Below are 16191 nucleotides of genomic sequence, written 5' to 3'. Positions count from 1 at the left end.
TCTTATATTCAAGTCTAATGGTATCTCTAGTTCAACCATGCTTAATTTGTCAATAACTCAAAGATCTCACCCACATCTTATTTTTTGCTACTTTCATTTTGGATTTCGACATCAACTTCATCCTAAATAAATTATCTTTGGAAAAAGAAACATGTGATTAGCATATAAATATTGGCAGATAAAATAAATAATATCTTGCATAAATATATTTGGAGAAAATTCAGAAACAGTATTGTGCCCTTCTAAATTATGTACCTTGTAAATTATGCTTTCAAAATATTTCTGTAGGTTTTTCTTTTTTGGTCTAATTCGAAGAAATGACTCTAATGTTAGGAATTTCAAGCTAACAAGTCAGCTTAAGGGAAAAGTCAATTATATAGTGGGATAATGGAAAAAGAATTTTGTGGGAATGGCTGGTTTTAATTACCTCAAAATACTATGTGATTGTCAGTGTTGATTTTAGATTAAAGTTTATTAAAATGACCAAGCATCTCAACTTTCTACTCCAGATGATAACCACACCTTTCTTCTTATCAAACCTCAGAGATAGACTATCTGAAGTCTAAGCTTCAGTAAACTCTGAATTTTATCCGTATCTCTAACGATCAAAGTTGTCCTTATGATAACTTCAAACATCTCATTTTTCTCCTCTCTTATTCTAAGCAGCCAGAGTTCAAGTTCTGTTGTCATACTTAATTTCTCTGTATCATTTTAAATAATCCCACTTTATTATCCCTATTGGTTTTTTTCTCTTTTTCTGATAAAAATTCTTTTTTTAAGATTTTATTTATTTATTTCAGAGAGAGAGAGAGTGAGCAGGAGTGGGGGGAGGAATAGAGGGAAAAGGAGAGGGGCAGGCAGACTCTGCACTGGGAGTGGAGCCCCACGCGGGGCTGACCCCAGGACCCCAGACCATGACCTGGGCCAAAACCAAGAGTCAGATGCTTAACCGACTGCGTCACCCAGGAGCCCCTCTGATAAAAATTCTTGAATAATCATCTATTTTCTCCCTGTTACATCATCCTGATCCCAAATATGAACATATATATTTTTTTTCTTTCTCAACTCCACTCAAACTACTTCCACTGAAGTCGCTACTGTTCCTTTTTTGTTCAAATCTAAAGACTTTTCTTATAAATGCTTTTTCACTTTCCCATCTCTTGATCAGATTATTTTTAGTACACTTTTTGACTGATATCTATCCTGCAATTCTCTGGCCGTTAGTTACATATTAACTCAGTTGATTTATCTTGACTTTTGAAACTCTTCTTTGTTCTTCCAGTCACTAACTATGTGTTTCAAGATTTACTATTTGTTCCCTGACTTAGGTAATTCAGTGATGCAAAACCATATCAAATATCGTTCCTGTTCTCAGGCTATTATGGCTTGGTTAGAAAAATGCAAAACCATGTACAAGAATATAAATACTAACACAAGGTAGCAAATAAAATGTAAATGAGTGGGTTAATTTTGTAGTACCAACATGTTCTTTCTCCATTGGTGGTTGTTGCTGTTGTTCTTAAGGACTTCTTTAGAGGCAGTTTGCTGGCCTTTTCCAATTTAGAAAAATATCTTCACTCTATACATTCTTCCCATTGTTATATCTTTCCATGGAATCTTGTCAAAAAGGGCCTAAGTGAAATAGCCAGGCAAGTTCAGTCTGCAGAACAGCAATCACCCTCAACTATGAAAGGATCAGCATGATTCCTGTGACTATGGACCCTTTTCACCAAATATTATGATCATGTCATCTTTCTGGTTGAGCTGAGACCATAAAGTACTCAGTACAGCTTTCTTAGTGCTATTTAAAAATATAATTTCCCAAAGGGATCTAGGGCATGACACACCTACAATTAATTGAGTTATAAATCTAGTTGTAGTCGCATGTTTTTTTTTATTCTATTAAAGGGGGAAGTCTTCTCATCCTCCCTTAGAAATATTACTGCCAGGGACATTCTCCTCCAGCTTCACTTTTCTTCTATGCAGAAACACTTTTTCACAAAGCAAAAAGACATAGGATTTCAGAGTGGGAACTCGCAAAATAAAGTTAAGAAAATAAAATATTATATTTGAAAATATGACGGGTAAAGATATCAGAGGAGGTCGCCACCGGAGCAAAGGGGCCGACAGGTGCCCTGGGCAGCCAGCGGACCGAGGCGGAGATGCACCTGTTTGCGGCTGGACGTCAGCTTGTGCTGGCGCCCAGATGGGCAGAGCGGGGAGGAAAAGACTTAAAGGAGAAGGAAGTTGTGCAGGAGGCAGAGAATGGAACAGATGCCCCTGCTAATGGGAATACTAATGAGGAAAACGGGAGCATGGGGCCAACAATAAGGTGGTGAAGAAGAGGAAGAAGGGAGGGGGGAAGAGGAGGAGGGGAGGAAGGCAATGGTGAGGAAGAGGCTGGAGATGAAGATGTGAAGGCCGAGGCAGCTAGGGGCGCAGGGGCAGCTGAAGATGACGACGATGATAATGTCACCGCCAAGACTCAGAAGACCGATGAGGATGTCTAGACAGCAAAGAAGGAAAAGTCTAAACTTAACAACAACAAAAGGCCTCCGTGACATATTCACCCTCCACTTCCCATCTCAGAATCTAAACGTGGTCACCTTCGAGCGGACAGTCCGTTCTCTCAGTGCGGGCGGCGCCACGGTAGATGACATGCGCTCTCCACCAGCCAAAGCCACGAAGGAATTTGCAAAGCGGAGGAAAAACGAACCACAATTTCCAAGTCCCTGCTTTTTTTCTTAAAAGTACTTTTCTTCGTATTTTTTATTTACGTTTTATATTTTTGTACATATTGGTAGGGGTCAGCCATTTTTAATGATCTCTGACGACCAAACCAGACTTTGAAGCAGCTTCTGTCTGCTTCTGACCTGACTTGTGGTGTGACCATGTTCATTATAATCTCAAAGAAGGAAAAAACAAAAAAAGAAAGCTTTATACAAAACACAAAAGCAAAACAACCACAAAATAACCTTATTCCAAGGATTCCAGTAACTTTTTTTTGCGTATGTACTTACCTGTACTGTAAGTAGTTGGCTTGTATGAGAAAGTTAAAAAGGCCAAAGATCAAAGATAAAAGGATCCCCCCTTATTTTGTCTATGAAGTTGCTGTTAATTTTGTTTATTTATTTATTTATGTATGTATGTATGTATGTATGTATGTATGTATGTATGTACTGGCCTGTTTGATGTATGTGTGAAACAATCTTGTCCAACAATTACCTGGAATTTTATTTTGCCAAGTTGTTCTGAAGGAAAAAGATACCAGAGTAAAGATTGTCTTATAAACAGAGCTTGGAAGGCCCCAGGCTGAGCTACAGATCAGGGGAGGCGAAGATCAGGCAGAACCCTGGCAATAAACAGAAGAGAGGTTTTGAACCAAAGTACACATTAATTTGATTGTAAATCCAAGGAAGCACTTACAAACAGTGTTCCAAGCAGTAGACTTAGAAAGGTGATGATCACAGGGGCCAAAAAGTGAGTGTGTGTGCGCAGATAGGGGTGGGTGAACAATTCTGGAATTTCTGGCTTAAAAAAATTTGTTGAGCATTGCTTTGTCAGGACTTCTCAGACTTTAACACACTTGTTTGGAAATGTAAAGAAATAAGTATAATATGTAGCTGATTGCTACTGGCTTTCCTTTAAAAGATAAATTCCATTCATGGCACAGGACAAAATTCTTTTGGAACATTTCCCCCAGTGCCTCTCATGTAGCCCAGCAGGCTGTTTGGCCTGAATCCCCATTTCTCTCCCAGACTCTATAATTCTTTGCCTAGAACCCACTGGCGGCTGCTGGCTCTGGTTTATCCTACCCTTCTCTCTCACCTTTTCCAATCTTTTCTGTGGGTAAGCTCTAACTTTGACAATGAAATCAATCAAATAGCTTGCGAATGCTTTTAATACTTTTTCTCAATCCCATTGTTTCAACCCGCTCAAGATTAAAAATAAATAAATAAATAAAAAATAAAAAGTAAAGGCTGGATTCTTTTTAGCTGATTAGAAAGAATTTAATTCATTTATTTATTGATTTCTCTATTTTGCTTTTGTGTGTATATGTATATACACATAAATGTATATATACATACATATACATATATATATATATAAAACAATTATATATATAAAACAATTATTTCAGAGCCTGGTGTTTGCTAACATTCAATAAATAACAGCTGTTACTACCATTAGTGAGAGATGCACAGCATGGAGGGTGGAGAGACTCTACCAAGTCATTTTGGGAAAAAGCCCAGAAGTTAATATTATGAGTATGGAAATCAGAACTAAATAATTTCTTTAAAAACACACGTTTATTATTAAACATGTGTATGTACATAAGTAGAGAGAATAATATAATTAATCCAATGTGTTCATCATCCAGATTCAACTATTATCAAATATGTCCAATCTTGTTTGAGTTATACCAATATCCACTGATTTATTTTAAATGGATCTCAAGCCTTGTATCTTTTCACCAGTACTTCAATATGCATCTCTAAAAATATGGACACTTTATGTAAAATCACAAATACTCTTATTGCATCTTGGTGATTATTTATTTTTCATTAATACCATTAAATATCTTGTGTATGTTCAAATTTCCCCAACCATTTCATAAATATTTTTGGCAGCTTTTGTTTTTAAATTGATGTATAACTTACAGTAAGGCGCACAAATCTTCTTTTTTTAAAGATTTTACTTATTTATTTGACAGAGAGAGATAGCGAGAGCAGGAACACAAGCAGGGGGAGGGGGAGAGGGAGAAGCAGGCTTCCTGCTGAGCAGGGAGCCCCGTGCAGGGCTCTATCTCAGGACCCTGGGATCATGACCTGAGCCTAAGGAAGACGCCCAATGACTGAGCCACTCAGGCGCCCAGGTGCACAAATCTTAAATATACAGATTGATGAATTTTACACAGGTATTAATCTATTTAAACACCATCCAGATCAAGATATAAACATTTCCAGCATCCAAGCAGGCTCTTTCTGGTCCTTTCCAATTAAGGTATCCCCAAATTAGCTGTTCTTCTCACTTCTGTCATATTTTGTTTTGCATGCTTTTAAACTTCATGTAACAACATTAAACATACTCTACTATACGATTAACCACTCCATTCCTAAGTATTTACTAATAATAAATAAAAGCATATGTCCATATAAAGAGTTGTACCTGAATGTGTCTAGAGGCTTGATATGTAAGAACCAAAAACAAGAAACAATCCAAATGTCTATCAATGATGAATGAATAAATAAATTGTGGTATGTAATGCAGTGAAATATTATTCAGCAATAAAGAGGAATGAAGTATTGAATTATGGAACAACTTAGATTTTTCTCAAAATTAATATGTGGAATGAAGGAGCCAGTCCAAAAAAAGAAATAATACATACTGTGTATTTTTGTTTGCATAGAATTCTAGAAATGTAAGCTTAACTACAGTGACAGAAAGATCAATGATTGTCTGGGTATTGGTGGTTTGAGCAAGAAGAAAAGATTGCAAAGGTGCAAGAGGGAATTTGGGGGAAGATGGGTATGTTCACTATTTCTATTGTGGTAGTAGTTTCATGGATACATGTACCCATAAATAAAAACTTACAAAATTGTATACTTTAAATAAGTAACATTTATGGTACGTCAAGTATTTTCCAATAAAGCTCCCACAAAAATAAAAAGAGACTAATGGTTGGTGTGACCCTTTCTCTTCTTCTTGCCTAAAGTTTAGCTGGATTACAAGGAACTATATTAGCTCTCTCTTAAGCATGAATAAAACTTAAAAAAAATAATAATAGAAAGCAAGGCTTTACATTGCCATCTTAGAGAAACACTGAAAGAACTGTAAAAGAATATACAACTAAAAATCCAATATAAAATTTTCAAAACTTGAATAATCGAAAAATTCATGAAAAGAAAAAGAAATGAAGAACACATGGGACAAATAGCAATATGTGCCATTTAACACAAATATACCAAAAATTATGATACTTATAAATTGACAAGAATTGAATTAGAAGTCAACATTTGCTTAGCTGGATATGTTGTTTACTAGAGACACACTTGAAATATAAGAATACACAAAAGATCAAAAGAATAAAATAATTTATACTATGCACACACAAACCAAAAGACACCTATTATATGTTAATTAGCACTAGGCAAAGAAGACTTAATGCAAGGGGTACCTCTAGAGAAAAAGAGACATTTCAAAACGATAAAAGAGTCAGTTCTACAGAAAAATATGTGAATTCAAAATCAGTGTGTATACAATAGAGCTTCGAAACATACATAGTAAATATGACAGATTTAAAGAGGAAATAGGAGAGCCCAAGACTGTTTATGAAGGTATTAACAAGTTGCAGAATATTCGAACAATTATCAACCAATTTAACCTCACTGACCTACAAAGAACCCTTCAGTCAGCAACTAAAAAGAATAAACATCCCATCTTTTTTATGGCATACATTATTTCTTCAGTGATAATGGATCTGTGCAGACTCTCTCTTTCTCCCTCTCTCTCTTTTGTAAGAGAGAAAAAGATTTTTTAAAATTAATGTGCATAAAATTGTACAAAGTCTCTTAATTATTGTTTTTAGATTCCTATATTTTGATGATTATTTTGTCCCTGTTATTTCTAACTTTTGCATTGTGTTTCATTCCCCACCTCCCCCACCCCCTCACTACTATCCCTTTTTAACTGAGTTAGCTAGCTATCTGTTTTTCAATAGTCTTCTTTAAAAACAAAAAAAGTTTCTAAAAAGCCAATATTTAGATTTATTTTTTATTACTGTTTTCACACAAATTTATTTTGGCTTGTATTAAAAGTAATGCTGAATTATTGGGTGCACAGATGTTTATAGATGTTTTATCTTCATTTTGAATTTTATCTGTGACTTATAAAGTATCCTTCTGTTGTTCCCCTCTCAATGTTTTTTGGTCTAAATTGTACCTGTGAGTTATCAGTCTGCTTTCTTTTTATTCACATTTGCCTGGTACATTGTTCATTCCTTACTTGTAACCCCTTCAAAATATTTGTTTTATGTCTATCTTGTGAATGTAGCATGGAACATTGAATTTTACTTTGTTAGGCAATTGTAAATTCCTTTTTTTCTATCAATAGGTAATTTAAGCTATTGCACAACCATCTCTATGAATAAAAATTTTGGTCTCAGTTCTTTTATGTTATTTTATGTTATACACACCCATATAGATTTTCAATATGTAGCGGGTTTTATATATTCTCTTTCTTTCTGTGAGTGTGCATCAATGTACCTTTTGGCATTTATAAAGGTTTGCATTTTTTTTTTAATGTTTACAGTATTGGTTGTATTTCCACCTTTGTGCTGAATTAAAAAAAAAAAAAATCACCTGAAAATCAATGTTTAAAACAAAGAGCATCAACTTATTTCATTAGGGTTTGAGTCAGTGGTTTCAACTGGGTGGTGATTCCCATTTGACCTAGACCTGCTTGCACATCTGGGGCTATGCTGGCTATTAGCTGCAACAACTGAGTTCTGTTCCTCTGTGTCTTACATTCGTCCTGCAGGTGAGACCAGACATCATACTGGAAAGGCAGAGTCTCAAGAACTTAAGAAGCAATAGACACAAACACGCACACCTAGGAGATATCGTAGATTAGGTTCCAGGCCCTTGCAACAAAGCAAATGTCACAATAAAGTGAGTCAATGAATATTTTGATTTCCCAGTGCATATGAAAGTTATGTTTATACTGTGCTGTAGTCTATTAACTGTGCAATCGCATTATGTCTAAAAAAAATGCCTATACCTTAATTGAAAAATACTTTCTTAAAAAAAAAAAAGAAAAGAAAAATACGTTCTAACTAAAAAAATGCTAACCATCATCTGAACCTTCAGCAAGTTGTAATCTTTTTGCTGGTGGCAAGTCTTGCCTTGATACTGATTGCTCCTGACTGATCAGGGTGGTGGCTGAAGGCTGGGGTGGCTGAGGCAATTTCTTAAAATAAGACAAGAATGAAGTTTGCCGTATATGTTGACTTTCTTTTACAAATGATTTCTTTGTAGCGTGTGGTGCTGTTTGGTATTATTTTATCCACAGTAGAATTTTCAAAATTGAACTCAATCCTCTCAAACTCTACTATGGCTTATTTAACCAAGTTTATCTAATACTGTAAATCCTTTGTTGTCATTTCAACAATCTTCACAGCATTTGCACCGGGAGTAGATTCCTTCTCAAGAAATCACTTCTTTGTTCATCCACAAGAAGCAAATCCTCATTTGTTCAAGTTTTATTATGAGGTTGCAACGTCAGTCACATCTTCAGGCTCCATTTCTAATTCTAGGGTTTTGTTTGTTTGTTTGTTGCTATTTCTACCTCATCTGCAGTTACTTCCTTCACTCAAGTCTTGAACCTTTCAAAGTCATCCACGAGGATTGGAAGCAACTTCTTCTAAACTCCTGTGAATGTTGGTATTTTGACCTCTTCGCATGAATCATGAGTGATCTTAATGGCATCTAGAATGGCAGATCCTTTCCATAAGTTTTTCCATTTACTTTGCCCTGATGTATCAGAAGAATCACTGCCAGCTATAGCCTTACAAAATGTATTTCTTAAATGATAAAACTTGAAAGTTAATTCTTATATGTGTTTCATTGATAGGGCACAGAGTACATTTAGCATAATTTTTAAGGGCTCTAAGATTTTCAAAATAATAAGTGAGCCCTGGATTCATCTTAAACTCACCAATTGCATTAGCTTCTAACAAGACTCAGCCTGTCCTTTGAAGCCAGGCATTGACTTCTCCTCTCTAGCTATGAAAAAAAGAAAAAAAAAAAAAAAATCCTAGATGGCATCTTCTTCCAATAGAAGGCCATTTCATCTATATTGGAAATTTGCTATTCAATGTAACCAGTTTCATTAATGATCTTAGCTAGATCTTCTGGATAACTTGCTGCAGCTTCTACATCAGCATTTGCTGCTTCATTTTGCACTTTCGTGTTATAGAGATGGATTCTTTTCTTAAACCTCATGAATCAGCCTCTGCTAGTTTCAAATCTTTCTTCCGCAGCTTCCTCACCTCTCAGCCTTCATAGACTTAAAGAGAGTGAGGGCCTCGCTCTGGATTACGTTGTGGTGTAAGGTAATATTATGTCTGGTTTGATCTTCAATCCAGACCACTGAAACTTGCTTCATATCACCAGTAGGCTGTTTTGCTTTCTTATCATTTGTATGTTCATTGGAGTAACTCAATTTTCTTAAAGAACTTCTTCTTTGCATCCACAACTTGGATAACTGTTTGGCACAAGAAGCCTAGTTTGGGGCCTATCTTGGCTTTCAACATGCCTTCCTCACTAAGCTTATCATTTTTAGCTTTTGACTTGAAGTGAGAGATGTGCAACTATTCCTTTCACTTGAACACTTAGAGGCCATTGTAGGGATATTGGCCTACTTTCAATATCGTTGTGCCTCAGGGAATAGGGAGGCATGAGGAGAGGGAGAGAAACTAGGGAACATCTACTCAATGGACCAGTCAGGACACACACAACATTATGCGTTAAGTTCACCATCTTATATGGTCATGGTTTGTTGTACCCCAAAACAGCTATAAAAGACCACCAATAGATTACTATAACAAATACAACACTAATGAAAAATCTTGAAATATTACAGGAATTACTAAAATACGACACAGAGACACAAAGTGAACAAATGCTGGTGAAAAAATGGCACCAGTAGACTTGTTTGACTCAGGATTGCCACAAACCTTCAATTTATTAAAAAAAAAAAATGCAGTCTGTGAAGCATAATAAAGTGAAACACAGTAAAATGAGATATTCTTGATATGCTTGTACTTTTTCAAAACTCTGTTACCATTATATTTATTAATTTCCCATGGACCAAAGGGAATGATATGGCTAAACTCAGAAACATAGTGCTAAGGCAGGTGGAAAAGATGAAGAATTGGGGATCTTTTTTGCACAGTTACAACTACTCTAATACGTTTACATAATATCTTTGGACCCTCCTTTTTTGGAGGTGTGCTGATTTTTTTTTTTAATTTTTCTACCTATGAGAAATATTGAAGTTAGCCAGTAATATCTTTTTCTTCCCCTGTTATTACTTTCCTTAGAATCTAATTTGAAATAATGTCATTTTGTTTCCATTAATTCCTATAAAGCAATCAGCAAGATCTGGAATTAGGTTAAATGAGTTACACTTATTTGGAAAGAAACATATAGGGAGAACATAGATCTCCCAAGACTACTAACTTAAGGATACCCAATCAACATGTTACATGTCTTTTAATTCCTAGCACGTTCAAAATCCTGAATTAAGTTGTGAATTTAAGGAGGGTTGGAGTTTTGCAAAGGGGTGAGGGAGCAGAGAACAGATGATGTAAAATGGCAGAAAAGGTGGACCAGAGGGAGGTGGAGGGTAAAGATCCAAGGGCCTGATGGACAGGGAAAACAAGGGGAAAGTGGACTGAGAAGTCCTCTACCAAGTCTACAAATTGTAGGAAGAAATAAATTTGAAGGTTAAGAGATAGTATATGGACAACAGATGTTGGAAATCGAGGTTTTGGAAATGTAGTTTAAGAGTATGATGATGGGAGGGGCACCTGGGTGGCTTAGCTGTTAAACGTTTGCCTTTGGCTCAGGTCATAATCTCAGGGTCCTGGGATCGAGGCCCACATTGGGCTCCCTGCTATGCAGGAAGCCTGCTTCTCCCTCTCCCACTCCCCCCTGCTTGTGTTCCTGCTCTCGCTGTGTCTCTCTCTGTCAAATAAATAAATAAACTCTTTAAAAAAAAAAGAGTATGATGATGGGAATAAATGGCTAGTTTGATTCTATGTACTAAGGACATGATAGAGATGAAAATACAGACCAGATACTGCTGTCATGCTGGTGACATTCTAGTGGAAGATTAGTCTAGAAGGGGGTTGACCTAAAGGGTTTCTGAAAATTGAATCAGACACACATGGGATAGAAACCAGGATTTATTCAATTCAGTACTGATCACTGTGGCAAGGTCCTAGATAAACTGACTAAGAAGAAATCTATATTATATAGATGGCATGTATGTAGTTGGAAAAATGATAAAATTGTTCATTTAAAAAATTTAAGTTACATATGGGAGATCATCTCATATTTACATAGAAGTAGGTTATATGTGTCTACTGTATCTTCTTGATACGTGGAAACAAATAAATTTATACTATTGTGAACTTTTATATTACTGGATCCACTTGATTTAGATAGAGTATTCATGGAATCCTCATCTACAAATTCTCCATATAAAGAATATCCACCAAGGGAGTCCTCAAAAGACAACTTTGCCACAGGCACCATAAAGCATTCATTAGGTTTTTCCTCTTGTACCAATTTCACAACTACTGCCCACAAAACAAACAAACTTCCATAATGATATTGCTAACAATGTCTCTTAAGAAAACATCAGTATCTGTGTAAATTATTGTGTCTGGCTCCCAAAACTATTATTGACAACTTCATCAAAGTTCTAGAGGAGATATGAACTCCATATAGACATTCAGAGTTGGGTGGTAGAGGTGATAGACTTGTATTTAACTTCAGGCCACAGCTGCCCTGGGTAACACTCTCCTTCCTGTATAGAGTTCCCAAACATCTCCCAGAACAGTTTCTTTAACCAGCTATTGGCTCTTGTTGAATTCAGCGAGACATACGTCACTGTGATTAGGAGCTTGAACCCCAGAGTCACACAGAACCCATTCCTTTTACAATTCCTAATATCGCAGACTCTAAAAGGTAACTACTCATAATGAATAGTTTTCAAATACCTCTATTAAAGGATGATTAAATTCCAAACTATAAATAGATATAGTTCATTCAGGGAAAAGTTATATCTTAAAACATATTCTCAACTTTTAGTGCGAATATGTGGAAATTGTTCATTAAAATATTTCTCAATATATAAGCATTATTGCCAGAAAATAAATTTTTATATGAGAAGACAAACTGTGGATAAGGAAAATATTTGGTTTACCTTTACCTTCAATCGTGAATTCCACACACAGACATGGGAATCATTAAATGTAATGGACTATGGATGAAGTGTTGCAAAAACCAGTAGAGGCAAAGACAAAAATACTGTATCCTTAAAGCCAGGTCTACACTTATCTAGAAAAGATCTGCACCTCAAAATTCAGAACATGTTGGCCAACTAGTATCCTCTAGGAGCCATTCTTTCCTGAACTTCTTTTGGTTTAAGTACAAAAAAGAAAAAAATGTTATATGAATGAAATAGTACTTATTCTTGCAGTTTTAATTGGGTTCTTCTTTTTAACTGTGATTGTACTGAGATTGATAAGATCATTGCACAAATTTATGTGAAACTTAGCAACACAATACAGGGTAACAACTTTACAGATTTTATAACAGAATCAAATTATTATTACTTTTAGCAATGATTTTGATAGTAATCCATTCCATGTAAACTGATCTGGCCTGATTAAAATGGAATTTAGCATTTGTTTCTGGGTATGTGAAGAAGTTTTGGTTCACATAAAAAGAGTGCCATTTTTTTTCAATTACTTGACTTGGTTGAGTGATTCTTTAAAAATGATAAAGTAAAGAAAAAGGACATTTCAACTTGACACTTTTCTGTTCAAAAAAACAAAACACCTCAATTGAACAAAACAACATGGTCAGCAGAATTACTCCTTACAATTTCCTAAGGGAACAAAAATAATGGATGATCTGGTTCTTTGATTGTGATCTCTCTGGATTTCAACAGATTTTTCCTTTTAAAATGAAGAGTAAAAAATCCAAATTTATTGAGAAATGGTCAGCATATGAGCCCCTGGTTGCTCACCTAGTGACTTAAAAAATACTTTTCTCAGTACAGTCATATAACATTGGAATGAAACAGTAAAAATGAGCCCTTAAGGATTATAATCTGTGTAAAACTTCTATCCAGAAAACATCCTTGGAAACTGAATTCCATAATTATATTTATGTGAAAGAAAACACTCCAGTCACTTTTACTACTTGTTTTTGCTACTATGTACTTGTTTTTGTTTGCTGTTTTTAACAAGTTATAATATGACTTTCAACTTCCCTCCCAGTACTTAGAATTTAATATTTGTTTCTAACTTTTAGTGCAAAAAAAAAAAAAAAATGTGTTACCTGAGTGGGAGCAATTAGGTTTAATAATTTTGTCTGTCATATAACCCTCTGGGAGGAGAACTTTATTGTGTTTTCCAAATAAGAAAGAATGAGATATTTTGTCTTATTCCCCTTTAGAGAAGGCCAGCAAGGCTTAGGTCCAGGAGGCCTGAGGACATTCTTCCTGTGGGGGAGAGTTGAAGATTGTGTTTTCCAAGACCTAGGCTCTTGACAAAGGACTAGGTGGTTGGGAGAGGAGGTTGTCTGGAGCCTCATGAGAAGCAGCTACTAGGCCTGTTTCAGAAGGCTGCTTCCCAGAGAGAGAAGGCAAAAACAAGTCTCTGTGAGGTACTGCATGGGAGGAAAAGGAACCTCCTACATGCAGTGCCCTGGATAGGGTGGATGGTAGCATAGCTCTACACATTAAACACAATTGAGGGAAGCTGAAAACACTGTGGAACACCAGCATTTGTGAGCAGCAAAATGCAGCCACAGAGCCATGAAATCCTCACAGTGAAGCTCAAGACCAGCATCCTCCCCACTCTCCCCTGAAATTCTCCAGGAGTCTTATCTGCTAAGAAAATGGAAGGGAGGGCACCTGGGTGGCTCAGTCGGTTAAGCGTCTGCCTTCAGCTCAGGTCATGATCTCAGGGTCCTGGGAGCAAGTCCCAAGTCGGGCTCCCTGCTCAGTGGGGAAACTGCTTCCCCCTCTCCCTCGGCCTGCTGCTCCCCCTGCTTGTGCTCTCTCTCTGTGTGTATCAAATAAATAAATAAAATCTTTAAAAAAAAAAAAAAAGACCTGACTAAAACTACTTCCTCACCAACTCTTTAACTTGATTAAAGTATTTGAATCCAGTAAAGCAAACTCAGAAGATTTACGTAAGTTTATTCTTTAACCAAGCCTGCCATTTTTCAAGAACTGCAGAAACTTTTAGGTTTCTTATCTGTACTTTCCATCCAAAAAGAAAAGTCAGAGTTTCAGTGCAATATATAGTCCAAGTTTTCTTTCCTAGCTAAGAGATGTGTGTGCAATTTCAGGTTTTATTTGCATCAGTAAGTAAGAAATTCTGATTGGTTACTTTATTGGTTACTTTATTCCTTTGTGTTCAATTTCTTGTGTTACTTAGGTTTTTATTTTGGAAATGGCTGTCATTAATCGAGAATTTCTGAAGCTGTCTTCTTTCTTCATGTGTACTTTTGGTAATATTTGAATTTGTTCTTTCTTCCAAATGTATTCTCCTTGTTTTTGATGAAATTAGTGATTGTAATCCTTCATTGTGGTTTATAGTAAGAAGTTAAATCCACGTGGTTGAGTAAGTGTCTGATGATCCACCATCAAAACACACAGAAACAAAATTAGCTGATAACATATTTGCCTATCACTGGATTAAGACCTGCTCAAAGTTAAAAAACTCTTTCCTGGCTATCACTGTATCCTCAAATACTAGCCCTTGGTCTGGCGAATGACACTATGTGTAATAAACAACTCTCATTAAGTAACTGAACTAATTAATTAATGAAGTGTCCTGAAGAAAGTTCCAAGTTTATATGAAAAGAGTCACTGAAAAATTAACTATCTTCCATTTTACCTAATTTAATAAGCCAGAAAACTAGTTAATGTTTAATAATAATTAACTAAGGTATTCAATTTTGGAAAACAAAAATGAGAGGAAAATAGCCTTTCTAAGCATTGGCGGAAAACTCCTTTCAAATATTGAACAAGTGCATTTATTTTATAAAGGCTTTGAAGTTTCTTCCTTCTAACTCCACCTCTAGGAAGCTAACACACTCCTCTACCTTTAAGTCTATGTCAAAATATTCAATTTTTGGAAAGCCTACCCAGTGAACTAGTGATGTCTCATGACATTGTGCCATTCAGCCCTTTCTAAAGAATGGATACTTAAGCCAGAGTTTTTGTATCTTATCCCTATGTTTCATTATATCCCATGAAATATTAATTATAAGTTCATGGTTCATTTACAGAAAACTCTTCAATATATGTGAACCATCTAGACACATGGTAATAATCCTGTTTTAAAAAATGGCTTAGAAGAAGATGTGGTATATATACATATATACAATATGTATATATACAATGGAATATTATGCAGCCATCAAAAGGAATGAAATCTTGCCATTTGCAACGACGTGGATGGACCTGGAGGGTATTATGGTGAGCGAAATAAGTCAATCAGAGAAAGACATGTATCATATGACCTCACTGATATGAGGAATTCTTAATCTCAGGAAACAAACTAAGGGTTGCTGGAGTGGTGGGGGGTGGGAGGGATGGGGTGGCTGGTTAATAGACATTGGGGAGGGTATGTGCTATGGTGAGCGCTGTGAATAGTGTAAGACTGATGACTCACAGATCTGTATGTACCTCTGAAACAAATAATACATTATATGTTAAAAAAAAAAAAGAAGACAGCAGGAAGGGAAAAATGAAGGGGGGGAAATCAGAGGGGGAGACGAACCATGAGAGACTATGGTCTCTGAAAAACAAACTGAGAGTTCTAGAGGGGAAGGGGTGGGAGGATGGGTTAACCTGATGATGGGTATTAAAGAGGGCACGTTCTGCATGGAGCACTGGGTGTTACATGCAAACAATGAATCATGGAACACTACATCAAAAACTAACGATGTAATGTATGGTGATTAATATAACATAATAAAAAAACAGTTTAGAAAAGTTATTTCCCTATTTCTATTTTTGTTAAGATTTTTTAATTTATCTATTTGACAGTGAGAGAGAGAGCACAGCAGGGGGAGCAGCATGCAGAGGGAGAAGCAGGCTCCCCACTGAGCAGGGATCTGGACACTGGTCTGGATCCCAGGACTGCAGGATCATGACCTGAGCCAAAGGCAGATAGATGCTTAACTACTGAGCCACCCAGGCACCCCTTTCACTATTTCTTTGACTATTTACCTAATTACTAGTTACCAGCATATGTAAGAAGACATATTTAAATAAAGGAACATAACACACAGATAATACCAAAGAATAACTATAATTCAGATTATAGAGATATAAATAACCATTTCTAAAGCCTAGAGAAAGCTCAGCACATTAGGA

General features: G+C 36.0%; 1 pseudogene; it reads left to right on the top strand.

The window, feature by feature from the left end:
- The first annotated feature begins 2162 nt into the window (after nucleotides 1-2162).
- LOC113925500 lies at nucleotides 2163-2510 on the top strand (annotated as a pseudogene).
- Nucleotides 2511-16191: the final 13681 nt, after the last annotated feature.

The sequence above is a fragment of the Zalophus californianus genome, chromosome 2 (genome assembly GCF_009762305.2).
Source record: "Zalophus californianus isolate mZalCal1 chromosome 2, mZalCal1.pri.v2, whole genome shotgun sequence".
Classification (NCBI taxonomy): Eukaryota; Metazoa; Chordata; class Mammalia; order Carnivora; family Otariidae; genus Zalophus; species Zalophus californianus.
The sequence above is the reverse complement of the archived record's forward strand: the minus strand, read 5'-3'. Positions and strand labels throughout refer to the sequence as shown.